Below are 24,090 nucleotides of genomic sequence, written 5' to 3' on the forward strand. Positions count from 1 at the left end.
GTATTGCTACTCGAATTGCGTCCACAGTTCTATTGTGGTGTTGCAGACATTATCCCCAATTTCATCCAAGTCCACCTCAATAAGGACCATTGGATCAACATGTGCATGCTTGTCAGATTTTTGCTTCTTTCGATGACCTGAAGTGGTCTCCTTGGTCCGCTTCTATACTCTAAAGGGGGTACCCTGCTCCGTGCCCCCACCTCCTTCAACATCAGACTCCTCGTTGTCCATGGTATGCTAAGAAGAAGACTCTTGAACATCGACATTGGTCTCCTGAGCAACACACTCTTTCTCAACAGCTGCCTTAGCAGTAGCTGCCTTGGCAATAACTTCCTTCTTTTGTTGGGAAGCTTTCTCTTGAGTTGCAGCCTGCTTAGCTGCCTTATGCTTTTTCACTGCTGTGGTCTGTGTAGATGAGATCTCCCTAGCCTTGCTTGTACTTGCGCCAAGCTCTGAGGGGTGTAGCCACTCCCTGGCCATTTCCCCACAATTTCCTGTACATTAGAGTCACCCACCAGGTACAAAAACTTGTACCATATCTTCTTCGAATCCTTTCTCGCGTGGATAGACACTGTGAAAATCCACCTTGAACTCTACATAAGCTTCCAATTTCTCAAAGAGAGTTGGTGACAGCCTTGGCCATTGGCTGATCATCGTGTGGAGATCCATCTCGACTAATACCCATTTTTTTTTGTCTCCATGACCCTCGCAGGAGTTGGTGCACTAAGATGTCTTTTTACAAGAAATCTTTATTCCTACATTAATTGTCAACCCAAGGTAAGTATTTTTATCTCAAGAGTGTCAGCACAATCTATGCAGTGAATTCAGAGGTTAGCTAAAGGTAAATCATTGCAATCACTAATAACTATCTCTTCAACTTAATTCACACAACTCTTAAAGAAATAACTAAGGAAAAAATGACTCTGAACGAACTCTTAACACACTCTGCAATTCTGTCTACTTATTCCAAAATCAAATGAATCTGAATGTGAATGCAAAGAATCACACTTGGAAACCTTCAAATAGAATTAAAACTAACTCACTTGATCAAGAAAGAGAACTGTAACAACTGAACAACAATTCTAATCTATGACAAATCAGAACTGAATGGAAAATCCTAATTGAACGACAATCTTGATTGAATGAAAATTCCTAATTGAACAACAATCTTGATTGAATGACAATCAAGAAAATACAATAAATGATTTCTAAACAACAACTGTTCTCTGTCAGCAGATTATGGAAATAAATTAACACTATCTCTAAGATATATGATATCATAACTCAGAATGAGCAACAATCTACTTCTGAAACTAATATAACCAATCAAATCAAAGCATTACTCAGATACATCACACGATTAAGTATAATTTTGAAATGAACAACAATATGAATTGGAGTCGTCAATCCTCATAATAAGAGAAATACTATTAAATGAACATTAAAAATCAGTAAATATTCAAATGGAAAGGTTATAGCATAATAAAGCAATATAACTTCTCTTGACTGGACCCAGAGTTTCTAGAAGTCTCCACTAAGGAATACTCAGAATATAAGTGAAGATCAAACATAACCTTTCATTAATATAAGTAACCAGATTACAACATCACTGAGATAACAATAGTATATGTCTCAAAAATAATAATTATAAATTACAGAAGTCTGAACTGAACTTCATTTGCCTTTCGGACTTATATATAATAGTAAAAGAGTAAACTAGATAAAAGTGAATCCTCAGGATTAGGGGATCCTGAGGATTTCGCAATACATAATCTGATTCTGTCATGAAATAGTATTGGTATGCCTATGGTCTTCCTGATCTCTTGCTGCCTTACCTGCTTCGGATGATGTCTTTCCCTTTTACGGCCTGGTGCTACTCTGTCAAGTGAACGACTATTGACCAATCCACGTCTTCTGCACACAAGGATAGTAAAAAGTCAGTTTCCAGTGCTAGATTTATCTAATTTGTTACCAAGTGCTTTCATCCAACTTTAACTGTAATTTCCTTTATTTCAATTCATAAACAGAGATAATCGTGTAAGGATAAATATGAAATAAATAAATTACCGAGGAGAAAATATACCTTTTTCTTGACCCAACATACTCCCCAGCTTACCTTGTTGCACGTCCTCATTGAATTAAATAGTTGATGTGTAGCTGAGTTAGGGAGTAGGCAAAATATACATCCTCCTTATAATGTCTGAAGCCATTTTTCTTCTTTAATATAGCAAACACCTGGGTAACATCATGATCCTTCAAGGTGTCATCACGACAATACTTGTTTGGAGGATACCATATGATTGGAGTCCTATACCAACATCCTATCCATTCAGGTCCCATAGTCAAAATCATGTTATTGTATTTATAGAAATGAGAGGAGGTGGCTTTAAATTTATGATATCAAAACAATTCTTGATTTTTAACAGTAACGCTGGAGGCTTCCCACCTTTGCCTAGTTGTAGACAAGGCTTCCTCCTTAATCTCTTGGAAGTATTCCTTTCCAGCTTGTATAACATCTATATGAAATGGCCCCAGTTGGCCTATAACACCATCTCGCTTCATGAATTGCTTGTGTTTACTCAAGAGCTGCAGGGGTTTGGTTGGTTCCCCTCTTACCCACAGGTCAATTCCTTCTTCACACCTCCTAAAAGTATTGTGGGCCTTGGCCCACTTGAGTTGATTAGTAGAAAAAGAGAGAAATGCCCGGAGTTGTACATCCCCTATAAAGGGGCTAGGGTTGCTATCCCTGTCATCTTCCAGAAAGAAATTGTGCATATAAGTATCATAAAGGAGGCGCTGTACTTGCTCATTCTATTCTCTAAAGCATTTGACAAAATTCGGGGTGGTTTTGATTTCCACAGGCTTAACAGCCTTAGAAGATTTTATTTTCAGTAGGAGGAACCTTTCCAGGAGGTATATGGCATAATTTGTAGCAGGGGGTCTACATGACAAGGTGTTTGAATAAAGAGAGCAGACAATTTCTAACTTCTTTTTAGCCTTCTGTAATTTCCCCCGTGCTTTCTCAACCTTTTTCAGTTCAACCTTGAACTGAGCAAAGGTTTCATCCTCAGTTATGGTTAGTGCCACAAAATTTTTCTTTAATTCTTGATGTATCTTAGGGGGCACTACCTCCTCCTTGTACTGGGCTAATTCCTGCTACACCTTCAGTAATTCATTCTGCAGTATGCTAATAAATGCTTCCCTGATTAGGGGAATATAAGAAGGTGTTAATTCGGTTTGGGTTTCTACTTCCTGGGTCTCCATGGGATTGGTCTGAACAACAACTTCAGCTGCTTCTTTAATCATGCAATGACTAATAGGAATGTCCTCTTCAGCATCTGTTTGAACATCAGTATCCATGGTAGGGTGGTCCGTTTGGGTCTCTTGTGAGAAAACACAGGGTGTTGAAAATAGCATCAAGAAATGATAAAAATAGAATCCAAAATATTCCAATTTTAATTTGTCCTTGAATTAAAATTGTGAATTAAAATTCGAATTTAGTCTCACAAGCTGCTTGGAAATAATTAATTAATTCATTATGGATTAATTAGTTGGAAAAATTCAAGTTAGAAGTCTTTCTGCAGTCATGCAACAGTTATCCCTTAAATTAAGGAGATTATCCCTTAATTAAGGAGATAAGATTGAGTTATATTTGAGTTGTAATTAGTTAGCTCAGTTTACTGAGTTAAGTCCAGTTAAATAAGTTACAAACTATTTGAGGAACTAATTGTGAGTTATCAGTTAGTTGATTCATGCATGCACTCAACCAGTGTACTCCAAATAACTGAAGATTCCCTCATTAGAAACTCATGCATGTCTATTCTGAGAAAGACCCAGTTGAGCTAAATGTCAAGGACAATGTACTATTAGTTGCATGTGTTTTCCTATAAAGGAAAATCATGCATGCAGTAAAGTTAAGGTTCCTTGAGGATTGCGCAGTTCATATAGGGTGTGAGATTAGTGTGAGAGATCAATTTCCCACTTGGCTGGGGAAGATCATCACAAAGGAGAAACATAAAGAAATAGGAGCTTGGAGGGCAGAGGAGAAGGCTTGTGAGAAGCTTTGATTGCTTGTGAGAATCTAGGAGGATTGTATTGAGAGCTGGCTTGTTGTGAGAGCTAAGGCTTTGTATAATTCTTATGTATTTCCACCTTGTATGATAATACAGATAGTGGGGTTTTTAAGTGAGGCTTTCCCCAAAGTATTTTCATGTGTATTGTGCATTGATTCTTCTTCTTCTGGTTATATGTGTTCAACTTTGATTCAACTCGATCTTTAAGCTTACGCAAATTGATATTAAAAGTATATTATAGTATTTTGCCTTGATTAACATTGCATTATCAGGTTAATCTGCAGTCAGATTTTCTACATGATATTAGTGCGAGATTTGTAGAGAATTTGCATAATTTCTACATGGTATCAGAGCCAAGTTTATTGGAGCCTAGTTTATCGGAGCTGTGAACAGTATACGAAGAAGACAATTCGAAGTTTGAAGTTCGGGGTTGCAGGTGAAAAATCGAATTCTTATCATACTTCAAGGTTGGCCAATGGCGTTCTATGGCTTGAGACTCGAGTATGCCTTGGAAGGTAGATTGAATTACATAACATGGAAATATCACATGTAGGCTGTATTAGAAGACAATGGCTTGAAGGATTTCATTGATCAAGAAAACCCAACGCTAGGTTCAACTAATGCACAACAGTTAGCTGAGTGGAAGAAGTGTGTGGCGAGGGCGAGACGGAACATCCTTGAGGGAGTTCGAGACCATATTGTCTCGAGTCTCCATGGGAAGGATACTCCATATTCAATGTGGAAGACATTGAAGGACCTCTACCAGAACAATAGTGACCAAAGGAAATTGGCACTCAAGGATAAGCTTCGAAGAATCAAGATGGAGAACGCCAATACTATTTCCACATATCTGAACAAGATCACCACTTGTAGAGATGAGCTTGGTAATGTGGGGATAACTACTACTGATGATGATATGGTGAGCCTCGCTCTCCTTGGCCTTCCAAAGAGCTGAAATAGCTACTAGGACTCTGTGAATGGAAGGGAGAAACTGCTGGATTAGGAACGACTGTGGTCGGATCTGATGCAGGAGGAGATCAGGAGAAGCACTCAAGATGGTTCTTCATCCAAGGATGATGATGAAGAAAATCTTGCCTTATAAAGTAAGGCAAGGAAAGGGAAGGGGAAGGATTCCCATTCCAAATTGAATTCTTCTCATGGAGGAAAGAAGGATGAGAAGTCTAAAGTGAGATGCTTTACTTGTCAAGATATGGGTCATTATGCGACTAATTTCCATCGAAGAAGTCCAAGAAGGGATCCTCAGAAGGATCGGAAGGTGAGGCATTATCCTCTTAGTTCGAAATGGACTTTACCCTCATCACATGCATGGTGTCATCAATGATGGGTTGTGGTTGGTATGTTGACAGTGGAGCCTCATTCCACATGAACGGCAATAAAAATTTATTCAGTACCTTGGAGGAGAAAGACCTCAAGATGTACATAGAGATGGGTGATGATGAAAGGTATAGTGTTTCAGGAGTTGGCACAATTTCTTTTTAGAGGGAGCATGGAGCTCCTATCACCTTGACAGATGTGAAGTATGTGCCTGGACTGAAGAAGAACTTGGTATCGTTTGCGATGTTGGAGGACAAAGGATACAATGTTGTCTTTAGTAAAGGAAAGGCGTTCCTTAGACACATCACCATGAGACAAGTGAAATAGATCATTTCACGAGTTAACAACTTGTATGCTCTTGAGGTTCAATATGCATGCAAAGCCTTGAGGAGCAAGGAAAATGTTAGAGACTTGGTGGTTGGGAGGGAGAGTAAATTACCTCTCAACATGCAACCCTAGAAGAAGTCTTAGACAATTGTGGAGGAGCCACAATTGGAGAAGTGGGCAGAGGGATCACATGCAACCATACGTGTAGGTGTGAGGTGGGGCGATCTGAAGTGATAGTTTCAAGAAGGCTGAAATTGGGTAGGGTCCATTGAGAGGTTTTATCTCATGGATTGTACCTTCCTATAGGAGCCAAAAGTACATAGTAATGAGAGGAATCAGTGGGATTGATGCAGTCAGAGATCAAAGTGCTAGAGGCTAGAGCAGTCAGATACCAAAGAGTGTAGAGAAGGATTGACAATAGTGCAGGAAGGCAGTGTCAGTAGAAGCGAAAAGTTTTCAGTTGACAGAGGCAATAACAGTAAGAGATTTTGATGATAGATGCATCATACTAATTCAGGTTGGACGTTTCTTTTGTTTCTGGAATTTCTGGAGCAAAAACACTAGAGAGAAGTGTTGCATGCATAACATTCCAAAGGTTAACGATCAGGATAGAGTTGGATTCCTTTCTTTTTGAGAAGGAGTGTTGAAAATAGCAACAAGAAATGATAAAAATAGAATCCAGAATATTCCAATTTTAATTTGTCATTGAATTAAAATTGTGAATTAAAATTCAAATTTAGTCTCATCAGCTGCTTGGAGATAATTAAATAATTCATTATGGATTAATTAGTTGGAGAAATTCAAGTTAGAAGTCTTTCTGCAGTTATGCAACAATTATCCATTAAATTTAGGAGATTATCCCTTAATTAAGGAGATAAGATTGAGTTATATTTGAGTTGTAATTAGTTAGCTCAGTTTACTAAGTGAAGTCCAATTAAATTAGTTCCAAACTGTTTGAGGAACTAATTGTGAGTTATCAGTCATTTGATGCATGCATGCACTACACCAGTGTACTCCAGATAACTGAAGATTCCCTCATCAGAAACTCATGCATGTCTATTCTGAGAAAGACCCAGTTGAGCTAAATGTCAAGGACAATGTACTATCAGTTGCATGTGTTTTCCTATAAAGGAAAATCATGCATGCAGTCAAGGTAAGGTTCCTTGAGGAACAACACAAGGAAATAGGAGCTTGGAGGGCAAAGGAGAAGGCTTGTGAGAAGCTTTGATTGCCTATGAGCATCCAGGAGGATTGTACTGAGAGCTGGCTAGCTGTGAGATCGAAGGCTTTGTATAATTCTTATGTATTTCCACCTTGTATGATAATACAGATAGTGGGGTTTTTAGTTGAGGCTTTCCCCAAAGTATTTTCATGTGTATTGTGCATTGATTCTTCTTCTTCTAGTTATATGTGTTAAGCTTTGATTCAGCTAAATCTTTAAGCTTTCGAAAATTGATAGTAGAAGTAGATTATAGTATTTTTCCTTGATTAACATTGCATTATCAGGTTAATCTACAACTAGATTTTCTACATGATCTTAGTGAGAGATTTGTAGAGAATTTGCAGAATTACTACACAGGGGTCCTCGGTTTTCATTTCAGTGTCTTATACAAGGAATGACTCTGTTTTAGTTTCCTTTGGACAGGCCAAAAGATCCTTAGTTTGGGTCTTAGCATCCATTCCAGAACAATGCTCTGTCTATGTCCCTGTGGTCTCTTTTTCTACTTTCAAATTCTTGGCTCTATTGGCTTCCTTTAACCAGTGCCTTAGCTTCCCAATTATTTTCTTCTATTTCCTATAATTCTTAAGTACTTTTTTAAGCCTTTCCCTATAGGACTTCTTTATCCTGGGACTTCCAACTGGCGATGGGTTAACTGCATTATCCTCTGTTTCCTGTACAAGTGGTAATGTGTCAGCATCAGGGAGGGTTCCATCTGGAACTGTATCTCCAGAGGGAGCTTCACCTTCTAGCTCCACTTTATCATGGATTTCTCTTTTAGGAGATCCCAATACAACGATGTCTCCTGAACAATTGTCATTCTCCGGGTTTTCTTCTAGGTAGGCCTCATCCTAAGGGGACTTAGAAAAAACAGTGTTACTTGGTTGATTTTCATCCACCAGGGGTTCATATACATGGTTTTCTTCAGCTAGGGGGGTCCACTCGACCGGTGTCTGCTTCCCTATTTCCTCATCTAGTGACATCTTCTTCATGTACCTTTGCTTTAAGGGGTTTTTCCACAGAAGGAATTGGTTCCCTCTGTTCTTCCACGGAAACAATGCACGACAGGTTTTTCTCACGATTAGGGTTGTTAGCATGGGTAGACTGGTTGGGGGTGAAATTATGTTCTTCAACATTCCTAGATTGTTCTTTACCTTTTGCAAATATTCCCATATTTTCCAATACCCTGGCTACTTCCTCCTCATGGTCTTGCAAAGGGGAATTTTGCGGACTTGCAAGTGGCGTACGGGATGGTCTAGCCTCATCTGCTTGAATTGGGATGCCTCACTAGGCTCTCACTTGCACAGAGTGGCCAAGTTTTGCTGGGTTCAGGGGCACAAAACAATTCTTTCTTTTTAGTGTCCTTCTTGGACCTCGAGTTCTTGGCCCTTACTACTTTGTTACTGTGTTTTCTGGGGTTGGAGCCAAAGTAGGATTTACAACATTATCCCAGGTTAACTAATGGTGGGCCAGTCCGTTTATAATAATTAACTTAATCAATCGGTGATGAATGATTACTTTGTGTGGGTCCTTGGATGTCCTAACTCGACAGACAACATCATGTAATAGGGAATTCAAATAAAACGACAAATTAACTAAAATTTTCTCTTTTAAAATGGCTAGAAGTTTCAGTTGGCAGGGCTTTACCACATCATGTCGACCGTCACAGGTAATGTATCTTTGCACAATGATGGACAATTCTTTCCACAGATGTCTTAACGCCGAAGGATGGATCCCTTTTCCTGTTTGCACCAGTTGCTCTCTTGGATCCTGGAATACTTCAATCCCATTGTGCAGAAGGACATGTTTTTCTGTCCATTTAGTTCCTTCAGCTGGTAGTCTAGTGACTTCGGCTATGACTGCTTCAGAAACTGTTATTCAGATATTGAAGCCATCCTGCGCACTAGAGAATTGCCCGAGCTTGATCTGATACCATAAGCACTGGCGGTTCATTCTGGATCGCTCTTCCTCCCATGGCTACTATACCTGTAACTAGTTCACTTGTATGCAATTGTTTTACACTTCCACAATTTAAAACAACAACATAAATCGTTACAGCAATTAACAGAGAAATGACGACGTTTTGGGAATTAATATCATATTTAGTTAATTCATTGGTCTCGTCAAACATACTTAACGCAATATAATGAGTCTGCATGCCAACCATAATGGTTGTTGTTCTTTCCCCAATCAGAAATACTTACTAATTATTACTCATTCACAATCATCATTCAGTCCTTCCCCAGAAGTTAATTCAAATGATTATCACACAATTATTCATAACTGTCACACATGCCGTGCATATGCAGGCCATCCCCCCTCTGACGAGAAAAGGGTATCCACGTCCTTTCAACATGTGAAAAGCAAGCGAAAGCATTAACAAGACATAAATGCCGACAACCAATTCTAAAAACAATGTGTTAATCAATAAAGCAATTAAAGAAATACACGTCATTGGATGTGAAATGGCCGAAAAGAAATTAAAACAGAGATTTTAATGCATTATGTCAAAATATTTTCACCGTAAGTGGTATTAATGACAAAGGCATAATCAACGGTATATATTAATGATAGACATAAAATGATTGGACAATTTGGAATATAATGAATATATGATATAAGTTACCATGCAGATCGACTTGTAAGAGTGTTGTTCAAATGGAAAATTCCCCTTAGAAACAATTCCATAGGTGATAAGATCTTAGAGAACATTTGGCAGTGTATGATAATACCTCAATACCGTAAGCAGAGTCATTGTTGCCAGCAGGCATTCATAGCCTCGACAGGGTTTCTTTTTAACCCCACAAATGAGCTAGAGTCCTCCTTTTAGAATGTAGATGGTTCTTTTTTTTCTTGTCATAAAGAGACCACTATGCTGGCATGGTGACCAGATGACCATAATGCCATTCACCAGGATATAACAAAGTGATCAGGTTGGCCTGTGATGAGATTCCTTACAATTTTCACAGTTTTAAACATTGCGAAGGTCATTACCTATGTTTGGTAGCGAAATTGGAATGTCACTTGTTAGATCCTTATGATCATGGTAGGCTGGTTCGTGATGAGATCCCCTATCCTTTTCAAGACAATGTTTGATGCTTTTTCACATCTCATTATGTCCATTTTTCATGTGATTTACGCCGAAAAATCTCTCATAAATTTGATATGGATCACAGAAGCCTCAATTCAACGAATTTTTATTTGTTAAAAAATGGGAGGCTCATTTTATCCTTAAGAGTCAGGGATGGTGTAAGAAATGAAAGTTTATACTCTTACCCCCATATCATCATGTCAATGAGATTTATCCAATTGACAGTGTAAAACATAAGCTAGCATGGTTTGAAAATAATGAATCATTTTATGATGTGTCCAAAGAAGAGATGTTTAGTCAGTCATTATAAAGATACATTGTCTCAACTTTTGAACAAAGATAACCATCAAAAGGCTTCATGAGTCATAATGGTATTGTCATTACTTTTTTTTCTTATATCAAGCGCAAATCCATTCAAATGGTGTTTATTCATAATAAAAAGGAGAAAGAAAGAAAACATGGCATCATGACCATTAAGAAAAATTCACAATTTATTCTTTTAAAAAGAAAAAAAGTGTTGTTCCATCGATTGAACGACAATTGCTCAATCGTTTGAACAATAAAAATCGCAAACAAAAGTGTTGTTCAATCAATTGAACAACAAACGTTCAATCGTTTGAACAACAAAAATAAAAATACGAGAGTGATGTTCTATCGATTGAACAACAATCATTCAATCATTTGAATAGAAAAATCAAAATGCAAAAGTGTTGTTCAATCAATTAAACAACAATCGTTCAATAGTTTGAACAACAAAATCAACACACGAAAATGTGATGTTCAATCGATTAAACAACAATTGTTTAATCGTTTAAACAAAAAAATGAAAAAATGAAAATGTGTTGTTCAATCAATTGAACGACAATCGTTCAATCGTTTTAACAGCAAAATAAAAAAATGAAAATGTGTTGTTCAATACTGGTGCTGCTGAGACTAGTTTCTTTAAACCTGTAAAAGATGTGTCACATTTGTCAGACCAACTGAAATCAACATTTACACTCAAATCATATAGAGGTGCAACAATTTGTGAAAAGTTTTTAATAAATCTACGATAATATCCTACATATCCTAGGAAGTTACGTACCTCTATTTGAGTGTAGGGGGTAGGCAGTAAAATAATTACCTGAATTTTTGTTGGGTCTACCTGTATTCCTGTTGCAGAGATATAGATTGCAAGATTACGCCCTCGGTCATCATCATGTGGCACTTGACATTTCTTAAACATTACCTAGTAGCAATGCATCATTATAAGACTTTTTCTAATGTTTGCAATGCTTGGTCGAAGTCATCCCCATATGGAGTAAAATCATCCATATACACCTCAAGTATTTCATTTATTAAATCAATAAAGATGCCGAGTATAGCCCTCTGGAATGTATTTGGGGCATTACACAAGCCAAATGGTAATAATCTGTACGCGAATGTACCCCAGGGATAGGTGAAGGTTGTTTTGTCTGGTCTTTAGGGGCGATCTGAATTTGATTGTAGCTGCTGAAACCATCTAAGAAGGAAAATAACTACTTCCCTGCCAAAGTATCAAGGACCTAATCGATGAATGGGAGGGGGAAATGATCTTTTTGTGTCGCCTTGTTCAACTCCCTATAGTCTACACAGATACGCCACTTCCCATTTTTCTTAGGGACGACCACCAATGGAGAGACCCATTTACTGTCTGAGATAGGATAAATAAAGTTTACATCCAACAGCTTCTGTAACTCTTCTTTCACAACGTCCTTGAGATGTGGATTCAATCTCCGTTGAGGCTGCCAGATGGGTCGAGCATCCTTCTCAGTATAGATGTGGTGTGTACATAGCTATGGGTCTATTCCTTTCATATCAGGATAATCCCATGCAAAATCCCCTTTATATTTCTATAGGACGTGTATGAGCTTTTGCTGCTGATCGCTATCCATACCATCATTAATATTTAGAATTTTATGGGTTCGATATATACCGGTTTTCTGTTATGAACATCAATAGTCTAAATATGCTCATTGCCGGTATCCTTCAGAGGATCCTCCATGGCTTCATTATCCAAGATTTCTTTCAACATTTGACACTTTACATTGCTCACATTAGCAGGCTGAATTATAAATTTATTGATAACGTTGTATTCAGTATGATCTTTAAATTCTAGTGCCTCTGCTACTGTGAGTGGTGAACAAATGCTTTCCTCTAGGTCCGCTAGTGTTTCGGAGAATTTGGTATCTACAGATAAATACTAATTCCCTAGATAAGTAGCTGTATCTAGAACAATAGTTTAAGGTGTTTTAGACTTTTCCTATAAGCAATAGATAAGATGAGAAGATAACTTGTAGTTCTGATTTTCTCTCATCTCCATTATATTGATCCCATCGCTCCTTCCCGTACTTAATACACTTGAGAAGTACCCTGTAAATACAATAGAAAACAAAGAACTGATCAAAGCACACGATCTATTGAATATAAGTGAAAGGAATCATATACAATTCACACATATAAGTATTATGAAACAATATAAACATATGGGAAAAAGGCTCAAACACTTTATTAGATAGAAAAAGGAATTACAACCATTGTTGTTTGATTCAAAGCCATTCCTCCAGCTTGGATCCCATCCACATCACATCAAAATCATGACAAACTTGTAGCATTACAATACTTGCTTCAAAGCCAAATCTCATAGCAGCATTATCTACAATTCAACATAATCCAGCCCCTCATCACTTAGATGAGTGGTCAATTTATAGGAAGATGAAGGAGGTTTTGTCATAAATGGTGGCATTGAATGGCCTTCCATTCTTAGAATTAGTTCCATGGAGGAAGGGATGAGAGGATAGGATGCACCTTAACTCATTCCTCATCCATTTTTGACCTCATAGGAGTTGATAAGTGAGGGAACCTTCTAGATGACTCCAAAAGATAAGAATGTTCCTCGAACCCTATGTGAATTTTGCTCATTCTCACCGAGCACAGGTAAAAGGAAGCCTAAGTGCTTTGCAGAGCACCCTGGCAGTGGACTCAACTGCTCTGCAGCACACCTTTACAAGGGCTTATCTGCGCTCGTCCCTCTCAAGGCTATTTCTGGATGTCTTCAAGTCATGAAACTGTCTGGGAAGGAGGCATTCAAAGGGGTGACTTATTTAGGGCATGAAGTAATTGAAATTAGGGTTTGATGAACCCTAAAACACTGATCTGGATGCTGGGATTTGATGTGCCAAAACGGATCTGTAACAGCTGCCCCCTAAATCAGGAAGTCAGAAAAATGCCAATGTCGAATGAAATTCTTTACGATGTGATGAGGAGGTATCAAAGTGGAAGGTGACCTGTATCAATTACAATACATATATCATGATATTTGATTTTACATGAATTACTGAGGAAAGGCATACCCATGCTCAGCTTATAAACTTTCATTACATGTACATAAACAGTCGTCTATAGATATAGACCCATGATCAGAATGACCATCGATGTAAAGCCATTGTACATATGATTTAGTACTCTTGAAATCACAACCCAGATGGATGAAACTAGATCCAGGGTCTTCTATCTCGTTCAATCATTCGCTCAATTACGAGTCTAACCATGTGAATATGTGATTTGGATTCGAACATGGGAAGACACCATCTGATTACTAGCTAATTATGTAAGCTATTAACAGATGCAAGAGAAATCAACGATAATTATAATGATCCTCAAGGTACTACAATACATTTTGCATGGTGTTAATGGATGATTTGATGTCGAACACCATACAAAGTCTTTTGGTCGAAGGCCATTGATGTATGCTTATCACCGAAAGTGAGAAAACTGCCATTAATGCATGCAAGCATGAATGTACTGGAAGGGTGTTTCTAAGTCAACTTCTTGGATAATGAGCTGATGTCGACAAGGAGTGACTCATCGCAGGAGGGCCTTGATGTATCCCACATCAATGAAACGAAACAAGTGTAGTGATTTTAGAGATGGAATTTGATTGGTGACACAAGGTTCAGGAATGGCGGTCATGAAAATGAGGGTTTATGGTATTGCAAAGAATGAATTTTGACTGAATGACTTCTCTTGAACATGTCGACAACATTGAAATTAATTGGTAGCATTGACCCAAAACAAAGTGATGGATGGTATGATAGACCAACGGTGTGATAACCATCAAGCTAATAACCCAACCCAAATAGTCATGGTAAAGGAGTGAAAGTGTCATGTTCAAGAGCAACCTGCTACCATAAAGTGGTTTTCCCCTTTTTCCCATTTTCCCCCAGTCATTGCTGACCAGTACCTCTTTATTTTTATCAAGCTTGAGGAGGATAATATATGCTTCTTTTATAATTTCACCCTTCGAGTGAATCCATTGCTATTTGATATTTTAACGAGTCTAGTGAAGGTGAAACTCGGTCTTGTATAGATGGACAAGTTTGTTGCTATTTGATGTTTTAACGAGTTTAACAACAACGATAACTCGATCCTTTTCATGTTTAGAGAGTTTGAAAAGGGACAAAAATAAAAATCCACAAGTTCTTTTTCATAAATATCTCTCAAGCCCGAAAAGCGTAGAATAAAACAAGAGAGATATCGTTTCCAATCCGTGAACGAGCTGGAAAGGAAAAGCGCTTGGAAATATTTTCATGTTTAGAGAGTCTAAAAAGAGCTTAAAGAGGACTCCAATTTGAGGAACAATTGGTGTCTAGGATAGCAACTGGTTTCGGTGATGTTGGAACTTCTCAAAACATGTTGATTTATGTGAAGAGGCTGGCTAATAAGGCCACTCATTACAACTGTTCCTCAAAAAGGGTAAAAACAACCAAGTGAAAGTGTATGATTGGCCAAGCAGATAGTGACGATGGAAGGAGAAAAAACCAAGTATCATATGCTGGAATGGAAATCACGAGGGTTAAAATGGAGATGGGTTCATTTTTACACAAGCTTGGACCATATGGAACTATGCTTGGATTCAGTTTCATGTTTACACAAGCTTGAAACGAAAAACTATGCTTGGATTCAATTTCATGTTTACACAAGCTTGAAACCAAATTTATGCTTGGATTGAGTTTACATGCCCCCAACATGATGAAAGGTAGAGTCTCCTATAACTAGATGGAAGTCGTTGCAGTGAAGCAGGACGGTTATCCAATACCTTTTTGGCTTCGTCCAGATAGGGACAAAGGTGAATGGGTGATTCCCTTCACATAACCTATAGGGAAACTTAACTTTACCACTAGGTGCATGGCCCAAAAGCTTCATTACATTCACCTAAGTAGACTACTCATGGCTATCAAGTGGATGGAATGAAGGTTCATTTATGAGATCAAGTGAAAGACTCGACTTGGAACTTTGCTCCATGGGACCTTGTTTCATTTTTTAATGAGCTTGACACAAGACAAGGAACTTTGCTCATATTCCTTGTTTCATTTTTTTAACAAGGTTGACACAAGACTAGGAACTATCGTCATGGGAGCTGTTTTCATTTTTTTAATGAGGTTGACATAGTAAAAGAACTATCCTCATATTCCTTGTTTCATTTTTTTAATGAGGTTGACACAAGACAAGGAACTATCCTCATGGGCCTGTTTCATTTTTTAATGAGGTTGAAACAGTAAAAGAACTATCCTTATGTCCTTGGATCACAACTCATAAGAGGTCGTGAAGGAGAGATCTGGTTCCAATTCCCCTAGTACATGATGTACAACATCACTGAATCGATCGTCAGTTGATGTAGGTATGGAACGGGTTTCCACATAATTGACCCGTGGGGGGGATGATACCATTGCTACAAAAGGACCATTTAGGGAAGATGGTTGATTGTAAGCCATATTTGGACAAGGAAATGAAAGCTGGTCAACGGTGACAATTCTGCCTTTATGCGGGAAACACATCACTCGAAAGAGTGTGGAAACAATAGCTCCCATGTCATAAATATAGTCACGCCCTAGAAGTAAATTGTAATCTAAAGGGCCTGGGACTACCATCACATTCAGATAAATGATTTTTTGTCCCAAAGTAATAGGCAAATGAGGAAGGATCCCTAATGGTTGATTGGTTCCTCTGTTAAAAGCCAACAGATTCTGGGTAACAGGCATAAGCGGTGGCGAACCGAGCGCTTGCCAAGCAGTTGAGGAAAGGATACTCATTGATGCACCTTCATCTATAATACTGCCAAATATAATCATATTACAAACCTGTACTATGATCTGGAAAGGCACATAAGAAGTAGGACAGAATCCTGCCAGTCGATTCCAATCAAGGGAAGTGACTAGACTACTTGGAGGGGGTACCGTAAGAACGGGAGAATTAACCCCTTGAGTTACGAGAGCAGGAGGATTTTCCTCCTGTCTTGATGGAATAGAAGGATTGCCCCTAAGCTCATTAGAATTTGAAGAAATGAAAAGAATCTGAGTGGTATCATATTCACTCTCTTCAGGAAAGGTACGATTAGCTGAAGGTGAAATCGAGTCAACTGTTTCCTCGACTTGTTGATTTGGGTCAGGTATAGACTCATAGGATTCACTTTCAAAGAGAATGGGTTTGACTGATGGTTGATCAAATACTGAAGGATTAAGGGAAAGTATCCCGTAACCAGATGGAAATTGCTGCGGTGAAGCAGGACGGTTATCCAACACTTTTTTGGCTTCATCCAGATAGGGACAAAGGTGAATGGGGTGATTGCCTTCACATAACCTACAAGGAAACTTGAGTTTTCACTTCTTTCCATGAACTTTACTACCACTAGTTGATGGTGTGTCACCAGCATGATCTCCAGAAGTTGATGACACAGGATGATGTGAACAAGAAGATCATTCTTCTAAGATTTGAGGAATATCAAGACAATTTTGAAGAAGATGGTATCTCGCACAAAGTTTGCATGGATATCAAACTTTGTGAGGCTTGATGGATGGTTTCTCATCAGATGTTGCATTCAAAGAAATGGTTTCTTGGTCACCCTTCTGCTAAATTTGCTTCTTCTTCTTCTTCTTCTTAGCTACCTGGTTACTAGTACCAATACTTTCACTAGGCAAAGAGGAAGAAGGGGAGGAAGAAACAACCGAGGAAGAACGCAAAGGGTCAACTTTAGGATCAACTGGAGGTGTACTCAATTATGGAGAGATCACGAAATTATGAACCAAGGAGGTTGACAACAAACATACTGGCAAGCCAATGGTAAATCCTGGAAGGGACAATGTAGCCATATAAGGAGCACCAATATTTCCGAAAGGAGGAAAAGGACTAGGATTCCCATCAAAAGGAATTCCTTGATCGGTGGACTCCGGATTTATCACCATATGTTTCAACCTAAGATCAACTAAGGAGTGAGCATGGAGGATGTTATACGTGGTCAATTTATTTTATTTTAATCAAAGTAACATAACAAAACAAAAGAGGGATAATCTAGGCAAAAGGTTTACCAAGCAACTGTGACTTGCAAAACCAAGAAGTACGGGCAGGCAATCTTCCTGAATGTTGTGTTCGGTGTATCACAGTGTACGAGTGTTATAGACATTTTTGGGCACTGCAACCCCAATCATATATGTCCATAAACCAAGGGCTCCTAAGTCCCTAAAAGTGTTGTTCCAACCCCTAAAAGAACAAGGTCAGCTGATTACATCATCTCCCTGAAGTTCTCCATGAAAAACTACTCAGAACTGGTCAAAAATGGACCATCTCACCTGCTCCATCGTCAAAGTGCGATGCATCCCACCTAATGCACACGGGAGGTGCGATGCATATTGAAAATCCATTCTATGGGGTGCGATGGACGAGAATAGACAAGTGGCAGAGATAGTTTGCAAGGTGGATGATCATGGAATCTTCTAGAAACTTCTCCTGTGACACTTGCCTCTCAGAATCGCCCAAGGATGAGTAAGAGATCAATGAGATCTCCAAGTGGAATCAAGAACTATCAGAGAGAAGACACTAATAAAAAACCCAGAGCTAACTCACACCTCTGCAAATATCTATATATAGATCTCTCATCCCAGAGATCCAGGAGGTTGGAGGCTGGAATTTTGTATCTTGTAAGGAAGTGCTGCTGGTTTCTTGGTGCAACATCATAGTGTTGGGTGATCTAAGCTTTTCATGAGGTGAAGAAGGGATTTCTTGTTGAGAGGATGACGCTGGGTCAGACCAATTGGTTGTAATACTCTTTGCTATTCTTGATTATTAATAAAGCTATTCAAGTTTTCCTCCACATTCTTGTATGATTGATGATATGCGCATTTGTGTGGTCAATATATATTTGGTCCTATATTGTTTATGATAGTAGATCTCTGTTATTGGATAGTGTTATGCTGCTTTGATTCACAGGTGCTCTTTGAAGCTGGGTAGACGAGGAAGCGAGTGGTAGAGATCTATCAGAAGGGAGAGGAATCAAGCAAGGAACCAAGTGCAAGACAGAGGTTGGTCTCCTTTATTCCCCTCTTATCTACTTCTCATAAAGGAAAACGAAAGTGGTTTTAGTTTGTTTGTTTCTAAGGTAGCTACCAGCCTTAGTGGGACTAGCAGCTCTGCATAGAAACTAGATTTCCCGATAACAAAATGGCGACTCCGCTGGTCCCACTAAGGATCCCACTAAGGCTCCTCGACACAACTATAGCCATAGCATAAATCTAGGGCCTTCCCAGTAGGATGTTGTAATCGAGGTTTCCATCGATAACCTCAACATCAATTTCTACGGTTTTGCCCCCCAGTTCAACTCGCAAGTTACTTAAAATATCGTATGGAGTGTATGATCATCCATCAAATGCTCTTAACTTCGTTGACGATATCGACAAGGGTGGTGAGCCTAAATTTTTCCTGCAACTCATCGACATAATACATGTAGATGCCCCCTCATCAATAATTGTTCGATGAACAGTTTTGTTGAGGGCTTTCACTTGAATAAGGAAAGCTAGTTGAGCTGGTAACTGAGGGTCATATCCTTTATGATCAAAGGCCACAAGATTGGAATCCATTGGGTCAATCCCACCTATTGCTGATAATAAAGCTTGCTTTTGGGAGGGACAATTTTGCGGTACCTCAAGTGCCGACATAGTGGACGACGATTGGGCCAAGTCCCCTACTATATTATAATGCTGTGCTGCTATGGAATGAGGAATAAATGTCGATTTGTGTACTACTCCCTTTGGCAGCTTTATCGTTAGCTAAGGAATGATGGGCAGCACAACTTCTGTCGAAGTTGTTGTCGAACTACTAGGTTGATCTTTATCCTTGTTGTTCGACAGCTGTGGATTCCCATAATCTTTATTCCTTGTCGATATCAAAGCATCATTTTGGTGCTTTGAAATGGACAGCATACGTACTTGGGATCAGGAAGCATTGTCACTAGCAACCATATTTGTTCCTGGATTCGGAAACGGATCAGTTAATACTGCTGAGCTTTTTGTATTCTTGAAGAATTTTCTAAGCTCAGCTTTATATGGACAATCTGATGTCCAATGATCCTCATCGCATATAAATCATGGATGATTTGGTTTCCTATTTCCAGAAAGGTTTACAGAAGATTTTTCAGGAGACGACTCCTCTTGTTTCTTCTTCTTCCCTTTCTTTTTCTTCTTGCCCCCTGGTTGCTTTAGTTGTTTTCCCTTGTCGGTCAACACAGAATTTACCTCCGAGGCGAGAATTTTTTTATTTTCATTTTGATCAGAAATCTTACGGGCTTTCTTAGATGTAGCCTTTGTCGATTTTGTGCTTGTCGTACCTATCACGCCATCGCCGGCATGAGAGTCTTTGTTTGATTTAGGAGGAGGAGGAATGGAGAATTCCGGTCTAGGAGCATCAGGGATTTTATCGTAGAGCGTGCCAGACTGAGTATATATCAAGTCTAGATATTGCGCACGAGCAATGACTTGCTCTTCAGTGACGACTCCTCCTTTTGCCACATCTTCTGTAATGGAAGGTAATAATGACTTAATAAACCATTCAGCTAAAAGCTGATCAGGAACATATGCTTTTACCATTCTACGACGATGTCGCCACTCATGAATATGATCGAATATGTGAGTGGCCGTCATTTGTTTGAAATTGGTAAGAAGTTCTGTTCCCGTTTCGTACCTTATGGGTAACTGAAAATGGGTTAAAAAGGTTGTGGCTAGGGTACTGAAGTTATCAAATGAAGCTCTAGGCAATTCGATATACCATTTTGCTGCCGGACCAGTTAACGTTCGCTGAAAAAGGTGAAGCCTAATCGAATCATCGTTTAGAGTGTTAGATGAACACCACAGATGAAAGGTCATCACATGATTCGACGGGTCTTCACCCATATTTCCATTAAATTTAGGAAAATCTAACGGAAGTTTATGCGGAATCGCCGTCCACCAAGGGGCGTAAGCAATTGGATCATTCGTCAGCCGGTTTAGATCTCGTAATTCTAGAGTTGCTACAAAGGGCAACTGTTGATTCAGGTTAGGCGAAGCATACCCAGGATAAGATGGAATCGCCTGAGCAGTGGGTCTTTGTATACTAGCATAATGTATTTGATGTTGGTAACTTTGATAAGGTTGATGGGCATAACCATTATAGTACAGTTGTTGATAACCGCTTTGGAAATGCGGTTGCCGATTACTTACAAAGACTTGTTGCTCAGGTCCTTGATATGATTGCTGGAATTGCGGTTGTTGAGATTGAACCACCATGGTTGTTGGACCATTTTCTATTGTCCAATACTAGATGATTGACCAAGATGAGGAGTCATAGTACTTGTTTGAGCCTGAGCCACTCCAGATACGGAGGCACTAGCCTAAGGTTGTGATTGAATCGCTGAGATGAGAGGCTGTTGTATTGCAACCTGAGAAACTTGGGGTTGACATACAACAGGTAGCGCTTGTACTTGCGGTGCAGTCACCATAGCAGGTATAGTGGGAATATTCAACACAGGGTGGACTGGTTGCATTGAATATACAACCCTTGGTTGCTGAGGCAGTATTGGTACCCAACTGCTGGATGTAATTCCAGTTTCACCTGAACTTTGTTGTAAACTCCCATATGGTTGTTCTCTGGGAGGGAACAATGAAAAGGCATACTGCCCCCCATATGTTGGCAATCCAGTACTTAAAGGGTAGATTGGCCTTTGAAGACACATTGGATCAATTTGTTGAGTTTCAACATAAGAAATACCAGATGATAATCTGGATGAAGAAATAGGAACTTACCATGTCATTGAAACAGTCCCTGATTGGACTCCGGCTTGTTGTTGATAACTTGCCAGGACAAATGGTATACCGACGAACATCGTTGGAGTAGCAGCAGGAGGCTCTGCCGCTGCTGCATCAGATGACATAGTCCTGGATGTCGACGGTTGTTCAGACATATCTAGTCTATCCAAAAGATTTTCTAGCGATTTCGATTGACTTTCTTCCACGATTGCGGATTACTTGATCAACTCACAATAAAGGGGAAAATGATTCCGAATTAAATGAATTTTAGACGCTTTGACACAACTTGTTTTTTCAATTTTTAAGAGTCGAGAAAAAACAAAACATGACTCTAGTCGCCTTCGATTTTTAATGAGCCTGAAGTGACAAGTGCTCAGATGGACCTTTTCTTTTAAGGAGTTTGAAAAGGAACGAAAGAGACTACTCTGGAAATCTAGACAGAGGGATTACCAAACCAATCACAAAACTGCAGAATACTTTTTATGGTATGGCATTCAATCTTCCCGAATGCTGTGTTCAGTGCATTACGATCGATAGGGCGGCAGACACGACTTCCTATGGATAAAGGATAAAGCCTATTGTGGTCTCCCAATATATACTAGACGGTACGTGGGAGCACAAGTCCGTACTGGCACTTATCGTCTCAAAGTGGAGGAATCACCCAACCAGCAATGAAAACAACAGTTACCAGGCTTTATGACGCTGGAATACGTCTCTAGCCTAGACTTCTAAATGTTGTGTGTTAGGTTCCAAAGCGTTTTTAGATTCATTAAATTTATTTTACAGTTGATCTTGCTTAAGAAATTTTTCTTTCAGGTTCACCGCGTGATGTAGATATACAATTCCTAAAATGAAATCTAAGATGATAAACAATCGTTTAATCTTCTTTTTGCAATGAAAATCCTAGCTACTAAGGAAAGAGAGACGATATTCTTTCAACATAGAGCAGAGAGCACACACTATATGCATTGTCCTAAACCAAACCAACAAACAGTCTAAATGCAAATGCACATGCATGTATTTGTTTTCAGCCTTCTTAATGTGTGAATGATAAAAAGAAAGCTAAGCACAAATCTGAATTATTTTTCAAAGCGACATTACTAACAAGTTTCATTTCAAGACAAAATGAAGACAACGACGACACTTTGCGATTTGGAATTGAAAACTTGCTTTTGACACTTGAAAAACTACTAATTCAAATCAAATACAAGAGTAACAGTGTAATCGACTATCAAGAACAATTGGATTCTCTTCTATGATTGAAAATGACACTTGCGACACTTCCAGATCAAGAAACGACAGTTCAATTACGCTACTTCTTTGTAAAAGAGAACTGAAAATGGCTCAAAATACATAAAAACATTTACAGTTCTTTGCACAATGGAGGCGGAATAATGGCAAGGAAGGGGGTTTCCAACAGAGGTATACTGACTACAGACAACAAAAATCCTGAATAGAGCTGAAAAGAGTGAAAAAACCAAAGTCTGGAGACAAAATTAGCCCTTTCTGATCAACGCACCCGTTACATAGGGATTCCAGTATGCATCCCACCTACAGCACACGGGAAGTGAGATGCATACTGATATCCTTGAAGAGAGGGTGTGATGGTATAGTGTGAGACTTTTGATCCAGTTCTTGATCACAGTTTGCAACACAGTTCAGGGATTTAGGCCGAGCAAGTGATAATCAGTAAATAAATCACAGGGGTAGATCTAAGGAGGTTACTAGAGCCACCACAGGGGCAATTAGAGAGCTTGTAAATCGATTGTTTAGTTCATAAACAAAACCCAGAGATAGACTGAAGCAGCATTGATCTACTTTTCACTTGCATAGAAAATGCAGTTCGAAGTCTAGCTGGCTTGACTTCAAGCTTCGTATGTAAGTTTATAAAGCAAACAAATATAGACAAACAAACAATCTATTCGCTCCCCAGTGGAGTTGCCATTTTAGAAATATTGTAGCAATCAATTTTCTTAGCCTGGGGAGCAAACCCAAATCAACGCTCATCGAGTCTTTGGATAGATAGGTCTAAGGAATATGGCACCTCTTCAGATCCTTGGTCGCATGTACATTCTACAGACGAAGGAATCATTCAATCAATGATGATAGGAGAGGCACCATGTGAAAATCAACACCATCATTCCCGTCTTCCGGATTACCATGAGGATTATTCTAGCAACCTTAATCATCCTTCAGTTTTTGATTTTCTATCAAATACTGTAAATGCGATAGACACCGAGGACGGTTCTTATCTCGTGTCGACCTCATTAAAAAATGAAACGACTCCCTTTCCAAATCGAGTCTTTGATTACGATCTCGTAAAATCAAAGTCGAGTCTTTTGAAGATCTCAAAGGTAAACCTTCATTCCAACCATCGAGATGAATGCAATGAAACTTGGGGGGCATGCACCTCGATTTGCGTTATTATGTTGGGGGCATGCAAACTTATCACGAGCACTGTTACTGCAGGGTTCAAGCTCGTTAAAAAATAAGCCCGCCTTGAGTATTTTTAACGCGGAATTCAAGCCCGTTAACAAACAAACATAAGAAATGAGCAAATGTTTTCCCTAGAGTTTAAGCTCATTCAATAAAAAATGAACCAATTTCCGGTAAATAACCATTGTGAATGCATTATCATCAGCCTTTGAAGCCTTGGTCGTGTTCTCATCATCACCTCCACTCTATTTTGTCCGATCATTCACATCCACTTGATTGTTTACCCTTTTTTAGGAACAACTTCGAAGAGTGATCCTGTTAGCCATCAGTGTGACACTGTCGTGAATGGAAAATTCCAAGCCTTACCTGGGATTAACTGCTACCCAAATTTATCAGTCGTTCCTCGAAAAACGAGTCTCCTTTAAGCTCTTTTCATCTGACTCGTAAAATATGAAAAGATTGCCGAGAAATTGGCCTCTCCAG

Source organism: Pinus tabuliformis, chromosome 3_2 (assembly GCF_031772625.1).
Source record: "Pinus tabuliformis cultivar Carrire ecotype Pingquan chromosome 3_2, CPIR1, whole genome shotgun sequence".
Classification (NCBI taxonomy): Eukaryota; Viridiplantae; Streptophyta; class Pinopsida; order Pinales; family Pinaceae; genus Pinus; species Pinus tabuliformis.